The sequence below is a fragment of the Condylura cristata genome, unplaced genomic scaffold (assembly GCF_000260355.1).
Source record: "Condylura cristata isolate star-nosed mole 26May11 unplaced genomic scaffold, ConCri1.0 scaffold00040, whole genome shotgun sequence".
NCBI classification, from domain to species: Eukaryota; Metazoa; Chordata; class Mammalia; order Eulipotyphla; family Talpidae; genus Condylura; species Condylura cristata.
In genome coordinates this window covers 7,675,117-7,688,283 of record NW_004567141.1, presented here as the reverse complement: position 1 = coordinate 7,688,283, position 13,167 = coordinate 7,675,117, and the positions used below count along the sequence as shown (strand labels likewise).

At 41.8% G+C, this 13,167-nt stretch overlaps 1 protein-coding gene across 3 annotated transcripts in view; it reads left to right on the top strand.

Annotated features, from left to right (window-relative positions):
- The first annotated feature begins 2,413 nt into the window (after positions 1-2,413).
- Positions 2,414-13,167, top strand: part of CNOT6 (CCR4-NOT transcription complex, subunit 6) — a 55,028-nt gene continuing 44,274 nt past the window's right edge. For 2 of the 3 annotated variants that reach the window (XM_004693872.2, XM_012733430.1), the window contains exon 1: positions 2,414-2,695. The gene's annotated coding sequence lies outside the window, so the exon portion shown is untranslated. Of the gene's footprint in view, positions 2,696-5,977; positions 6,061-13,167 lie in introns of those variants that run through there. The other variant, XM_012733429.1, reaches the window with a different exon arrangement.

Here is a 13,167-nt window from a genome sequence, read left to right as displayed (position 1 = left end):
GTGAATTGGGTTGCCTGTCTGTGGGTCTTCACCTGCGCGCTTAAGATTCAATCGTACTATGGACACACACAAAAAGGCTCATTAATGGATTTATTTACAAGGAGAAAGGTAAAGGAAAGGTAAAGGGAAAGAGAGAAATACAAGTTATACTAGAATGTCCTACCAGTTCTGCTGACTTGGACTTCATCAGCACCCTGAAAACCAATCAAGAGCCAAACGACCAGCTGCGAACCACTAGACCAAGAGACCCCCAAGAGCCCACATGTTGGGTTTTATCCTAACCTGACTGCTCAGCTCCGCCCTCACATCCCAGCATGCTTCTCCTTGTTAATGATGGGATTAGTAGTTCCAGTATCTGGAGTGGGGGTGGAGTCCATGAAAACTGTACCTGTTATAGACCCAGAGAAAAAAGGCACTATGTGGAGATACACTTGGGCTCTGAAGCTTTTTCTATTGTAGTGGACCCCATATGAAGAAAAGTATAGTTCTGAATGCCCCCAGGCTAGAGTCAGAGAGAGGAATGTTCAGGGGGTATGTTGGTTCTTAGCACAGGCTAGAGATGATGGATCTGGGTACTCTCTACTGGTTGCTGGCCAGCAGGCCTCTATAGGAGAGGAAACTGAGGTGGTGTAGCTGATGTAGTGGCATGTAGGCTGCAGGTGAATGGTTTTGTTGGGGCTATAGTTTAGGCTTACCAATAACCTCTAGTGTGAATTTTAGTTATTATAAGCATTGTGGAGGTTCAGATGACCTAGTTCAATGTGTGGGTTGCTTAGGTTACTCTGAGGAAGAATTCAGCAGACATTCCCATTCATCAGCACATGGCAAGTTTGTTAAAAAGAGAACATGGAAAGAAAGATACCTGCATAGACATAGGTGGGCCATCTTAGAGGACAAGAACTGAGTTTTGCCAGAATTTTGCTCTGGCAAAAATCAGAGGGGTGTTTTTTTAATAATGTTCTTGGATGGAATTATTATGGAAATTATTGCCTAGGGTCAAGTTGGGTTGGTCTTCTAAGATTGATAATCCTCCTGCCCCCACCTATGACTGATGATCCTTCCTGACCCCACCTCAAATTCCTGGAAACATCAATAGCCAGGTTTAGCCTAAAATTCACTTAACCTTAGGCTAAACCTCTGGTGTTTTTTCTTGTGAGACCTTAGATCCTAAATTTTTCTATTTTAACGTTCCCTCATAACCATCCCAGGGCCATCCTAGGGAGAAGTTAATGTGGAACTCAGGAAATTCCTGTTTCCTAATCTTTTCCTTGTCCTTCCAGTTCCCCTCATCCCCAGCAGTGGCCACCCATTTCCCATATCCAGTAACCAAAGGCAGCCTCCAGGGACGGGTGTCTCACTTTGTTGCTCTTATTAGTTCTTAGAATCTGCTTCGCTCATTTTATCAGGACTGATTCTGAGAAGGAGCCAGGAGCCCACTCTAGTTTGCCATGTAGGTGGGTAGGTGGCTATTCCTTTCCCCTCACCTGATGACTGTCTCCACCATTCTCTTAATGGTTTAACACTGTTGGGTGTTTCTCTGCTTCTTACGCAGTAAACTTACTTGGGCCAGGATGGGGCCCAATTCAGCTCTAGACCCTGGCCCCTGCATAGGACCTTACCAACATCAATTAATGTCCCCTGATGCAAATCTTATCAATCAGTTAAGTCCTCTCCCAGGTCACGTTCAGTCACCACTTGAATGTTACTACCTAGACAACTGGTGGTCTCAGTTATTAAGGCTCCCACCATCGGACATGTACCTGAATTTACTAAATGGCGATTAATGGACCAAAACGGGTTACTGACTAACTTTTTCTTTCCCACTGATTAATTTTTTCTGCATATTTGGGGCTGGATGACTCGCGCGACTGTTCACTATTAAACGTCTTGTCTTAGGGCAAATCAAGACAGTGACTTAGGTCAAGTGTCGCGAGTGCTCCTGTTTCCATGTAATCGGCAATACGTGTAGTTACATGAAAGGGGAAAAGATGAAAGAAAAAGAGCGGAGACCAAAATAAACAGACCTAGAGAGAGAGGGAAAAAGAGCAAGATGAAAAACGGAGCGGCGTTAATAAGACGGGAAAATAGAAGCGACGGGAAAGAAGCGAGAGCGGGAACTGAACGAGCGGGCAGGCCCGGGAGCGCGCTGGGCTGGCGCACCGTCCTCAGGCGCGGGGGCCGGGGGGCGGGGCCTGGAAAGCGGCGTGCGGCGGCAACCACCCCGGGCGCCGAATGGTTGCGTCCGGCGGAGGCGGCCAATGGGCGGCCGGGATGTTGGAGCGGCAGCGGCGGTCCGGGCGCTAGCTGGCTGGAGGACGGTCGCCGCCATGATGCTTGTTTGCTTTCAATGAAAACGAGGGGGGCGCGGAGGAGGAGGCGGCGGCGTCGGTGGCGGCGGCGTCGGCGGCGCGGAGGCGAAGGCGGCGGTGGGCGCAGCGAGGAGGGCGAGGCCCCGGGCCGACAGTGCCGTAGGGCGTAGTGGCGCCCCTTCGGGGCAACTGAGGCGGGCGGCTGACGCGGTGGCGCTCGGAGGGGGAACAAAGAGCGGCGGCTGAGGCGGCAGAGAAGCGGCGGCGGCGGCGGCGGCGCTGCAGCAGCGGGCGGGACTGGTATGGTGGTTCCACAGGTCAGACCCCGCTGCACTCACAGGGAGGAGGCGGCGGCAGCGGCGGAGGAAGGCGGCGCACCCGGAGAGGTGAGCGAGACGGCCCGAGGCCCGACCGGGTGCTGCGCCCCGCACTGGCCGCGCACGGGCTCTGCTCAGCAGTGTCCCCGGGACCTGAGCGCGCGGGGCTCGGGCGAAAGCAACTTGAGTTTTGTGGGCGGTGGGCCCATCGCTTGACCGAGTGGGGGCTGTTGGGGGCTCCGGGACGCCGCGGGGTCGCGATCCGGTGGCTCCCGGGGCCGTGCCCCAGGCCGAGTCTGGGGGCGGGGGCCTTGATTGACGGCGGGGGCGGCGGCGCGCCGGGGCCCTCGGACCCCGGCTCTGGTCACAGGGAGAGGCGAGTCGGCGTCCGGGACTCGTGGCCAGCAGGGGTGGCAACTTTGAAGGAATGGCTGTGTGGGATTGCGCGATGTGGAGTGTGGAACTTAGCAGTTACCTCAAAGCGGGAAACCAACTGTTTACCCCCCTCCCCCCAAAGTATTTCAAATTCAGTTGAAAGCAGATGTTTTTGTGGGGGTGGGGGGGGGATGGGAGTGACAGGTTAAAGAAGTACTTTGCATCGGATGAAAAGATTGATGGTATTGCAGAGGACTCCGTGGTGGTCCCAGTTACTCGAAGCAGTTCGCTCCAGTAACTCGAACCACTTCTTTGCCTTTGTATGTCTGAGCACTAGTCGTTATGTTTTTGGAAACTCTATTTCTTTGACGCTTACTCTTCGCCTTCCCTAAAGAGCCTGCTAACTATCAATAAAACACCTGTTACTGCAATTGACAACGTTGTGAATGGTCATTGTGCTTGACCTTACTGGACTTGTTAGTGTGTTAAGCGAGGTTTGAGTCATTTGATTGAATTTGAGTTCCCATACTTAACCCGTTTTTGAGCTTTTTTGGCTCACTAGTGTGTAAATTAAATTTTGAAGAGGAAGAGAGTGGATTATTAGTAAGTAAAAAGTAAAACAGTGTGTGATAACACGTTGTATTTTCCAGGATACACTTATAAAACAGTTTTGTATGCTGTAGGAGCTAATGTGACTGTTGATCAAAAGATTTTGAAGACTTGTGATCTGTATCAGAGGGATTTTCAATTTTTAGAGTGTGATGGTTTTGGGAATAAAAATTCCTTAATATTTTTAGACCAGCGATTTAGGCCATCTGATTTTTTTTTTTTCCATCTGATTGTTTTAAACAAATATTGAAAAGCTACCGATGAGGAAACTGAGAGGAAAGGCTCAAGAGACTTGCTCAGGAAACACAGTAAGAGGCAAAGGCATGGCTTTTGTGAACATGAGAGCCTATGAGAGTATATGGGGATGTGATGTAATTGCTGTAGTTCATTTGGAAGGGCAGATGGACAGAAGTTATTTAAGACAGTTGAGCCTGGTTACCTCTTAGTAGTCTAACAGAATTATTAATTAAATCATTGAAAAAGAGGATGTGACAAAAGATATGTACAGTTTCTTGTGAGACACAGATTTTACCTGAAAGTTCATCCTTGCATAGTTCCAAAGTGTTTTGATTGGTGGTAATGTAGCTGAAGTAGTTTCTTTTGAATACCCATCTGATTTGCAGGTATTTCCTTGGTGGAAAGTAAAACTACAATTATTGGGAAATTTTAGATTATTTCCTTTTGCACAGAAAAGCAGTGGGTAATAGAACTTTGTCCTGACTGTAACTAAAGGGCTTGTAGGAATTTTCCTGCTGTACTTGTAATTTACAAATATGTGTTTTGGTTAATGCTGAAGCATACCATGATAGCCATGATTTCTTATATTAGCCTTACACATCTTTTTCATATATGTAAGGCTTACTGGAATAAATGATCAAGACTTCTTTAAGCTGTAGCCTTTGGGCCATAAGCAGTGAAGGGACTAAAAACTTCAATACACCTGTGACTTTCCCATACTCTGGTTGGGAAATGCTTTTAAGGTGTCGGTCACTTTGGAAATACATGGATTTGTGAGTATGCAGTACCATTTTTCACTTTTGATTGGAACTTAATAATGTGTTAAATCTAGGGGAAAATTCCCAATTTTAATTTCCAAATCCCTGGCTTCCACAGAATCTTTTGATGTACTTTTTTCTTTAACCTGACCTGCTATTACGTTTTGAAAGGTAGCCATTTTAAGATGATGTGTGATTAATAAAACACAATATGTGTGTGTGAAATTAAGAAATTGTTAACTTGTAGCCTGTGTGTACATACATACATACATATGTTACATGTATTATATATAGATTTTATATATGTATACACATTGTATATATACACACATTTTTATATATATATACGCACACCATTTTTTATATATGTGTGTATATATATATATATAGTTAAAGAGAAGATTATTTGGGTCCAAGAAAGTATTTATTGAGGCTGCCTTGCCCTTATTCTTCTTTGGATTTTACCTATCCCTCATCTGTTTGTATTTTCTTGATAAGTTTTGCATTAAGGCATAGTATTGCTGAATGCAGTGTTGGATTCTGAGAATTCAAATATGACATTTATTTCTGCCTTGTGTCTATAGGCTATAGTTGGTGTACAGAGTGGTGTGAAAGAACAGAAGAGGGAATGGTTAAATTTGTGTAAGGTGTGGGAGATGTTTCCAGAAAATAATACTGAGTAGGTCTTTGCCAAATTGGAGGGAGGGGGTCATTTCAAACAGGACCTGTGGGTGCACTGGAATGCGAAGTGTTGAAATAAGGCCTGTAGTGAGGGGATACAGGAACAGGAAGAGTGACTGGAAATGAGCCTGCAAATCAGCCTTGATTTTGTTTTTTTTTAACCATCCTAAATTGTTTATTTGGTAGGTAAGATTTTTACAAACATTACTTATTAGCAAAAATGGTAATGCTCGAGAGTATTGTGTGTTCTCCAAGCTGCACTATGAGAACCATCAATAATGTGGAATCTGTGGTCCATTCCAAGCTTTTGCAGTCTGCAGTTGTCAGTCCTCGAATCTCACTGTGCTTATGGACTGGTTTAGTCATCCACCAGCTATCAGAATTTCTTTTGATAGCTTTGTGGAATGAATTGATGAGGATAGCCTCAAAAACTTGCATATTGAATCTGCACCAACTCAGTAAGAATTTGGGCTCCTCACAGTGTTACCCAGCTTGCTCCCTAGCAACAGCAAACTCCAACTCATTAACACCATGATGGAGAGGCTTGCCATAGGTTGCAACCTTTGGAATTGGATGTTTGTGACTACCATAACACTAACGTGGTATATGACAAACCTTGCTTGACTTTACATCCCAGTCTGCTTGCTTTATCTGTCTAGGTGAGGCAGTGTGCCCTGTGAAGGGTTGACAGCTGGCAGTTCTGCTAGCAGTGCCCCTGAGAAGAAAGTGCATCACATTGGACTGCTTCTTCCTTCATAGTTCCTGGATGTACTTGTAAGTGCCTATTTTGGCTTATCTGATGGCTTCCTTCAGGAAGAAAAGAAAGCTAAAAGTGAAGTTAATATCTTTATATTATAGCAAAGGAGGGAGCCGAAATATTTTAGTAAGTGAGCAAGGTGCTTTAGACATCACTTTCACACAGGTGTGAAAATACAAAAATAGTCATTTGCCATAGAACAAAATTGTTGATTCTGAGTCTGTTGTTTAACTCGGTTGTAGTGTCTCTGTGTCCGGTGCCTTTTGCAGTGGGCTTGAGGATTATCCAATTGCTCTGTAGTGTAAGGTAATTTAGGAATAAAATTTGAGAATATTTTGGAAGAAGTTAAAAGCAGTGGAAGCAGTGAAACACAGCATGTTGCACATGGGAAAGGGAGGCATTGAGAAGTTGTTTTCTCAGACTTAGGCAGGTTCTAGAGCTGCACATGGGAAAAAAATCAATCCTGTGCCCACCAGAATTGAGAGCTACCAATGTTAAAAATTATAATTAAAAATTATGACTTATGGTCTATTGCAGCATGGGCAACGGACATTTTGTGAAATTGGGGAACAGCAGGGTTCTCTCCCCAGTAGATTGCCGAAATTGCAATATTGAAACTTTCCTACATCAGAGGACTTATAAAGCTGTTAATTTTATACAGTGCTGCTATAAAGCAGCATCTGGGTTGCTTAAAATCAGCAGGCAATGCAAAAATTGTGCGGTAAAAACAAACATACAAGACTTGTGGGGGGAAGTGGGATTAGGGAACAACAATCACACTTTCTCAGTTACTTATTTTTTAAAGAGGAACCTATAAAAACAGTTTTACACTGGTTAAATGGTTAAGGAATACATAAATACTACAGTAAACAGGCATTGGACTTTGAGAAAGACTTGGTTTGTTTTTGGAATGGGCATTAGAAGGGTTGCTGCTTGTGAATTATTAAGTGTGGTGGATGGAAGAAGGGTTACCTGAAATCAGTTGGAATGTTATATTAATAGCAGGTATGGATTGGCGTGATATACACACCCCATCCAGTGAACTGATTTAGCTGTCTTGCGGACTTTTGTGCTACTCAGCTGGGTACACTTTGTTACTTTTACCTTGTATTTTTGGAGACAGAACCACATAAAAGCAAATGGGAATTTTGAGTTCCACCATAAATTTCTATAGTAGTCATTTTCGACATCTTCCAATATCATATTTAAATGTTGATCATAAGCATGTAGTCTGATTTCAAGGTGTGATTTCTCGTTTTCTCTTAATTTTCTTCATCTAGGTTGAGTCTGAGATCCTGGGGTGGTCTGCAGTATTAGTAGTTTGTTGCTGGTTCATGTTACTCACCATGTTTCAAACCCCACAACTCTTAATAGTTGCTTCCTATGTTCTGTGTGCTAGGATAGTGCTCAGTAGCCCAATGCTCTGTTAAATACTTGATGCAATTTTAAGTATGTAATAGTAGCAAGCAGAGAATCAAGAGTTTGTTACAAATAGATATCTCTGCAGAGTACTGTTGTGAAGACTTAAAACAGAAATTAGACAGTGATCTTTGTATACATAAAGAGTTACTGGTGATTCTCCAGATACATCAAGAGGTTTGCATATAGATTTTTACGTAGGCAGACCTTTTTTTTTTTTTTTAAGATTTATTTATGCATATAAGAGCTGGGGTGTAGGACAGAAGTGTGGAGGGGAGCTTGGAAAGTGAGAGGGTTCACCAGCAATAGAGTGGGGAGCAGAATAGGCAGATCCATTGAAATACACTACTGAGGGGAGCAATGGATGAGACAGGAGACGTCTGCCATGCAATGTGGGTCACCTTCCTGGCCAAGATCAAACTGGTGTTCCATTGTGGATTGCTTGATAGTGCTGAGACTAAACCCTTTGGGTTACCAGGGAGGCCATTACTATGCTGATTTTGAGTGAGGGATGTGTAGGGTGGTAGGTGAAAAAAGAAACAAGCTATTAGGGGTCTCTCCTAATTAAAGACCAAACATCTAAAGATAAAATTTACTAAAATTTTATTTACTGTCAGCTTTTTTGAGGGGCATAAATCTTTTTCTTCTGCAAATAGCATCACATAACTGATGAAATTAGCATCATGATTTAGGCCTTACCTCTTTTCATATATTTTAAAATTCTTGAAAATGAAAATTGTAGTATATCTAAAGAATTTTCTGTATCTAGAAATACAGAAATTAATCTAAAAGACTATAAATATTGGTACATCTAATGAATTTTCACTTGTTTTCTGAAACTACAGATAACCAAAGGAATAAACAAAGTAAACAGATTTGTTGTCATGGAAAGAAAAGAATTATTGGATGCTAATGATGCAATAGGTTCTGTGTTGTACATGTTACTCCATTTTATCCTCATGCTGAAATCATATGGATAGCTATCAGCATTTTGTAAATGTAGAATGTAGAGACTTTAGCTTTAAAGGTGAATGAACACATTGTTACAGAACTGGAACTGTTTGACTCTAGTTTGCTTTTTATCTTATTGCATTATGCTCTTTGATTGTAGTTCTAACACATTCTCTTGATGCTATGACTTGGAATGAGCCTTTGATATGGATTTGATAATAGAGGGAGGCCCTATTGCTGCTCTCGTTATAACCACTTACCATGTTGACATAATAGAACTAACTGCAGAATATTTTAATATTTGGAACTCTTTTTGATTATGCATTGAAAACTTCACTAGAATTCCTTTATAAATACTATGCATTTTGATCAAAATTCAGTTTTAAAGCATTACATATATAGGCAATTGAAAAGCAGGATATAACTGAATTCCCTTCAACACCATTGCCTTAGATTTCTTTCCCAGGTCTTCTGAAGCATCACTGAGTCATTTAAAGCAATATTCTAATGTTGTCAAAGGCATCTTGATAATTTGTAGGGTCAGTATTTTATTGATAATTTTCTTTTTTCGTTTCAGCGGGGAAAGACATCATTGATCTATAAATACATCAGAACTTCTCAAATGATTGTTTACATAAACTAGGAATTAAAATAAATTTTGAATGTTCAAAAGGCCCAAATTCCCAGTACTTAGTGACAAACTTATTGTGAGAGGAGGAACAAATAAATTTGGTATGGTCTAGGAAAAGATTTAAAAGAAAGGAAAAGATTTCTGTTAACTGCCATCATTTGATGGCTGTAAATTAGATGGCTGTTGCTTGGCATAAGAAGCAAATTTAGGATTAATGGCCCCCCATGCTTACCTTTTTGATTTTGGGGAGATTTATCATGCAAATCTTGGTTTTGATTAATTACCCTCCATAATAGTGGCACACTTAATTTATTTTGAGTTGAAGTTTGTTGATCTATACATATTACACCTTTTTAATTGTATTTTGAGATATTACAGATATTTGACCAAATTTGATAGTTTCATGTGGTTTTTTCTTTTAAAGATTTACTTTTATTATGCACACAAGGACAGTTATTATGCACACAAACTGGGGGTATAGGCCAGGGGGGTCGGGGGGGGGGTGGGGGGTGGAAGGGAAGAGAAAGCACCAGAGACAGAGTGGGGAGCAGAACAGGCAGATGTACTGAAATGCACTGCTGCTCAGAGTGGGAGCAATGGGCAAGAGAGGAGAGGTCTGTTGTGTCATGTGGGACAACTCCCAGACAGGGGATCTGGGAATTGAACTCAGCTGCAGTGGCTGGTGATAGCTTGATAGTGCTGAGTGTTTAACCCTGGCGCCACCAAGGAGGCCTTCTATTGTGGTTTTTGAAGTATACACATAGCTTGTTTCTAACAGTATGCACTCATGTGTTACGATACACATGCACATGGCTAGAATTACATTTTAATTGCAGTTTAGTAAACTGCTTGGACTATGGACACTATGGATGCAGATGGGAATGACGTTTTTCCTACTAGAGTTAGTATTAACTAGCACATTAGCTGTTCACCTCTGTTTTGGGAATATATATTACCACAATTTAAAAAAGTTGGGTTGAGTTCTGATTGATTTGAAATATTGCTGAATCAATTTGGACTGTTATATTCTGTGCCACTTGACAAAAGGATTTACAGACATTGGTAAGATTTTGGGGAATGGGTGCGGGTGTAACTACCAAACCCTTAAGTTTCTTAGAGAGATAGTGTTGACTTAACACGTTTTTGTTTTCTTACTAGAGTACAGTGGGTTTTCCACAGCCTAGCAAAATGATGTGTGATATTTGATTAGATTGCATTCAGCACACATGTATTTACCTAATAGCCTGTCAGGCATTAACCACATTTTTGAAAATGTAATAGTGTTACTATGCTCATTGAATTCTACTTTGTTTTTTTGCAAATAGTTACTTTTTATAAAAGTTTCTTTGTTCTAATTTTAGTCTGGTTTTTTAAAAAAACATTTATTTTTTTATTTATGCATAGAAGAACTGGAGTATAGGCCAGAGGTGCAGGTGAGGTTGCGTGTGTTGGGCAGGGCATGAGAGGATTCACCAGAGACAGATTGAGGAGCAAAACAGTCAGATCTACTGAGGGCAATAGTGGATGACACAGAAGAGGTCTGCTTCCTCATGTGGGTCAACTCCCTGACCGAAGATCTAACTCACGCTGCACTGCACTGCGATAGCTTAATAGCGCTGTAACTTAACTCCTTGAGCCACCAGGGAGGCCGTAGTATGGTAATTATTGATAGGTGAATCCATATAAATTTAAGTTCTTTGAGGTACTTTCAAGTTTTAAAGGCTCCTGGGATGATTGAGATCTTAGATATTATTCAGTTTGGGAGTAGAAAGTACGGGTGGGGCAGTTAACTTGGAAAGATGATACATCTGAGAGAGAAACTAGAGAGTTTATAATCTCAGCAATGTAGTATTTGGAGGATGAACATGAAATCTTGGGTTTTATCTGTGCTAGAATCCTACAGAGTTGTGTGAAGCAGACATGTAATATACACAGACTACATTTTTGCAGTATGTTATCACAATTTCAAATTCTAATTTTACTTAATTTTACAAGTAACCTTGGGCAGATTATTTAAAGCCTGGGTGGTAGTTTTCTTCATCTAAAAAAGATGATGTAAATATATCATGTCTCAAGGGTTGCTGTGAGAATTAAATAAAGATAATGTAGACAAATTATTGCAGAGTGGTGAAAGCACAGACTTTCAGGTAGATCAGAATGGGGTTAAAAATCACAGTTATGCGCCCTTGCTGGCCCTCGCTGGTAGCATAGCCGGTTGAAGCACAGCACTAAGAAGCTAAAGCCACTTCAGCATGAGTTGGATCCCCGCCTAGGAGGTGATCCACTTGACACAACAGACCTCTTCTGACCCACCCAACTGCTCCCCCAGCAGTGTACTTCGTCATTTGGCCTGTTCTGTTCTAGACAAGTTACTCATTCTCTGAGTCCTTTGTTGTGTGAGGAGAATAATACTATATATTTATAACAGTCTTAAGGGTAAATAAGATAATGCATGTGAAATGCCTGCTGTATCTTCTAGTGATGAGTGTTTTACAAATGTTAGTTTTTGTACCTAGTGCAAAGCATGGCAGATGGGCACTCAAGACATTTGCCTTAGCCAGTATCTGAGGGTTTCTTATTTTTCTGTGGTATATTACTGAGATTATGTTTGCAGTTAGCTTCTGTTAACCTAAGTTAAGTTTCTTTGCTTCTTCTAGGCTTCTGCAAACCAGTATTTTCAGTCTCCTGCCACTAAGGTCCTTTCTGTCTGGTTTCTGTACCTATTCCTAAGATTAGATGCCTAGTTTTTAGGTTTTTCTATTCTTGGCAAGATATATATTGCTTCTGTTAGTATACTTGTCTCTAACAGAATGTGTATTCTTTTACTGTCAGTTTCTTCACTTGCATTACTATAATAAGTATTCTCTTAGCTAGGCTCTGAAGATGTTATAGGACACCCCAATTCTGTTAGAGGACAGCAAATCTGTTAGAGGACAGGGGGAGAGAGAGGCACCCCTGAAGCCCAAAAAACCTGCCTGCTCTAAGTGGGTTCTGCCATCTGCCGCAACAAGACAAAACATATAAAACTTTAATGAAAAGAGACTTTTATACAGTGAATATACAATACAGAACACAAAGAATATAAAACTTCTAAATTAAACACCTGAAGTTACCCATCCCCTTGTGGGCAAAAGTAGGATTGGGCCCAAAGCAAGGCCTGAAAGCCTGCCACAAGACTAAAGCACCTTCTGGCCAGGACCCATGGAAAAGGGTCAGAAATGGCCAGATAAATGGAGGAAAAGAGCAAAATCAAAATCAATATAAACACTGCCATAGTCACCTCCCTACAGATTTCTCACCCACATCTCTTTCAACCAGTCCAGGGTCAGGAAACAAGCCCGGTTTCTTCATCACATGCTTGCTGCTCCATGTGGCTTCCTCAGGTCTCCTTCTGGCTCTCCATCCTGCTTCCTTCCCTCTTCTTTTTCTCTCTTCTCATTCCTTCTCTCCTTTTTCTCTGCTCAACTCCACCCTCCTTCTGGGTGGGGCAGGGAACCTGGTACTTCCCCTTTTCCTAGGGACCACCCTGTTACAAAGATACACAAACACTTAACATATAAGTGTGAAGTGCAAGGATCCTTTATTATAGTATTTGAGTGCAACATGATGGGGTTAATGACTATTGCAGTAGAGATATCCTCCTGGTTCATAGTTTAGTAGGAATGATAAATTCCTTTGTTTTGGAGGAATAGTGAAGAAGGGCCCTTTTGAAGTTGGATATCTGAGTTGGCATTTGAAGGATGACTTGAGGCTAAAGTCTTGTGGGAGGGAGAGGTGAAATTGCAGGCCCAAGCCATAGCCTTTGTAAAGGATAGGTTTGTGAGAGCAAAGTGAGAGTTGTGGTGTTCCAGATCATGAGAATGGACAGACCCAAGGGGTTATGGGAGGCAGCAGCTAAGCCATAAACGCACCTTAGTTGTTTTGCAAAACAACCTGGGTTTCCTCTGTTTAGTTACATACAGTTTTGAGCATCTTCTGTTATGTTTAGTCAATTCCAAAGGTTCAAAGATGAGAAGTTCAAAGGTGGAGATATAATTTTAGGACCATGAGGTGTACATTTTTCTTTTCTTTTCTTTTTAAGAACACTTTGCTTAGTGGTGAGGAGGCATATAGAATGGGAAGA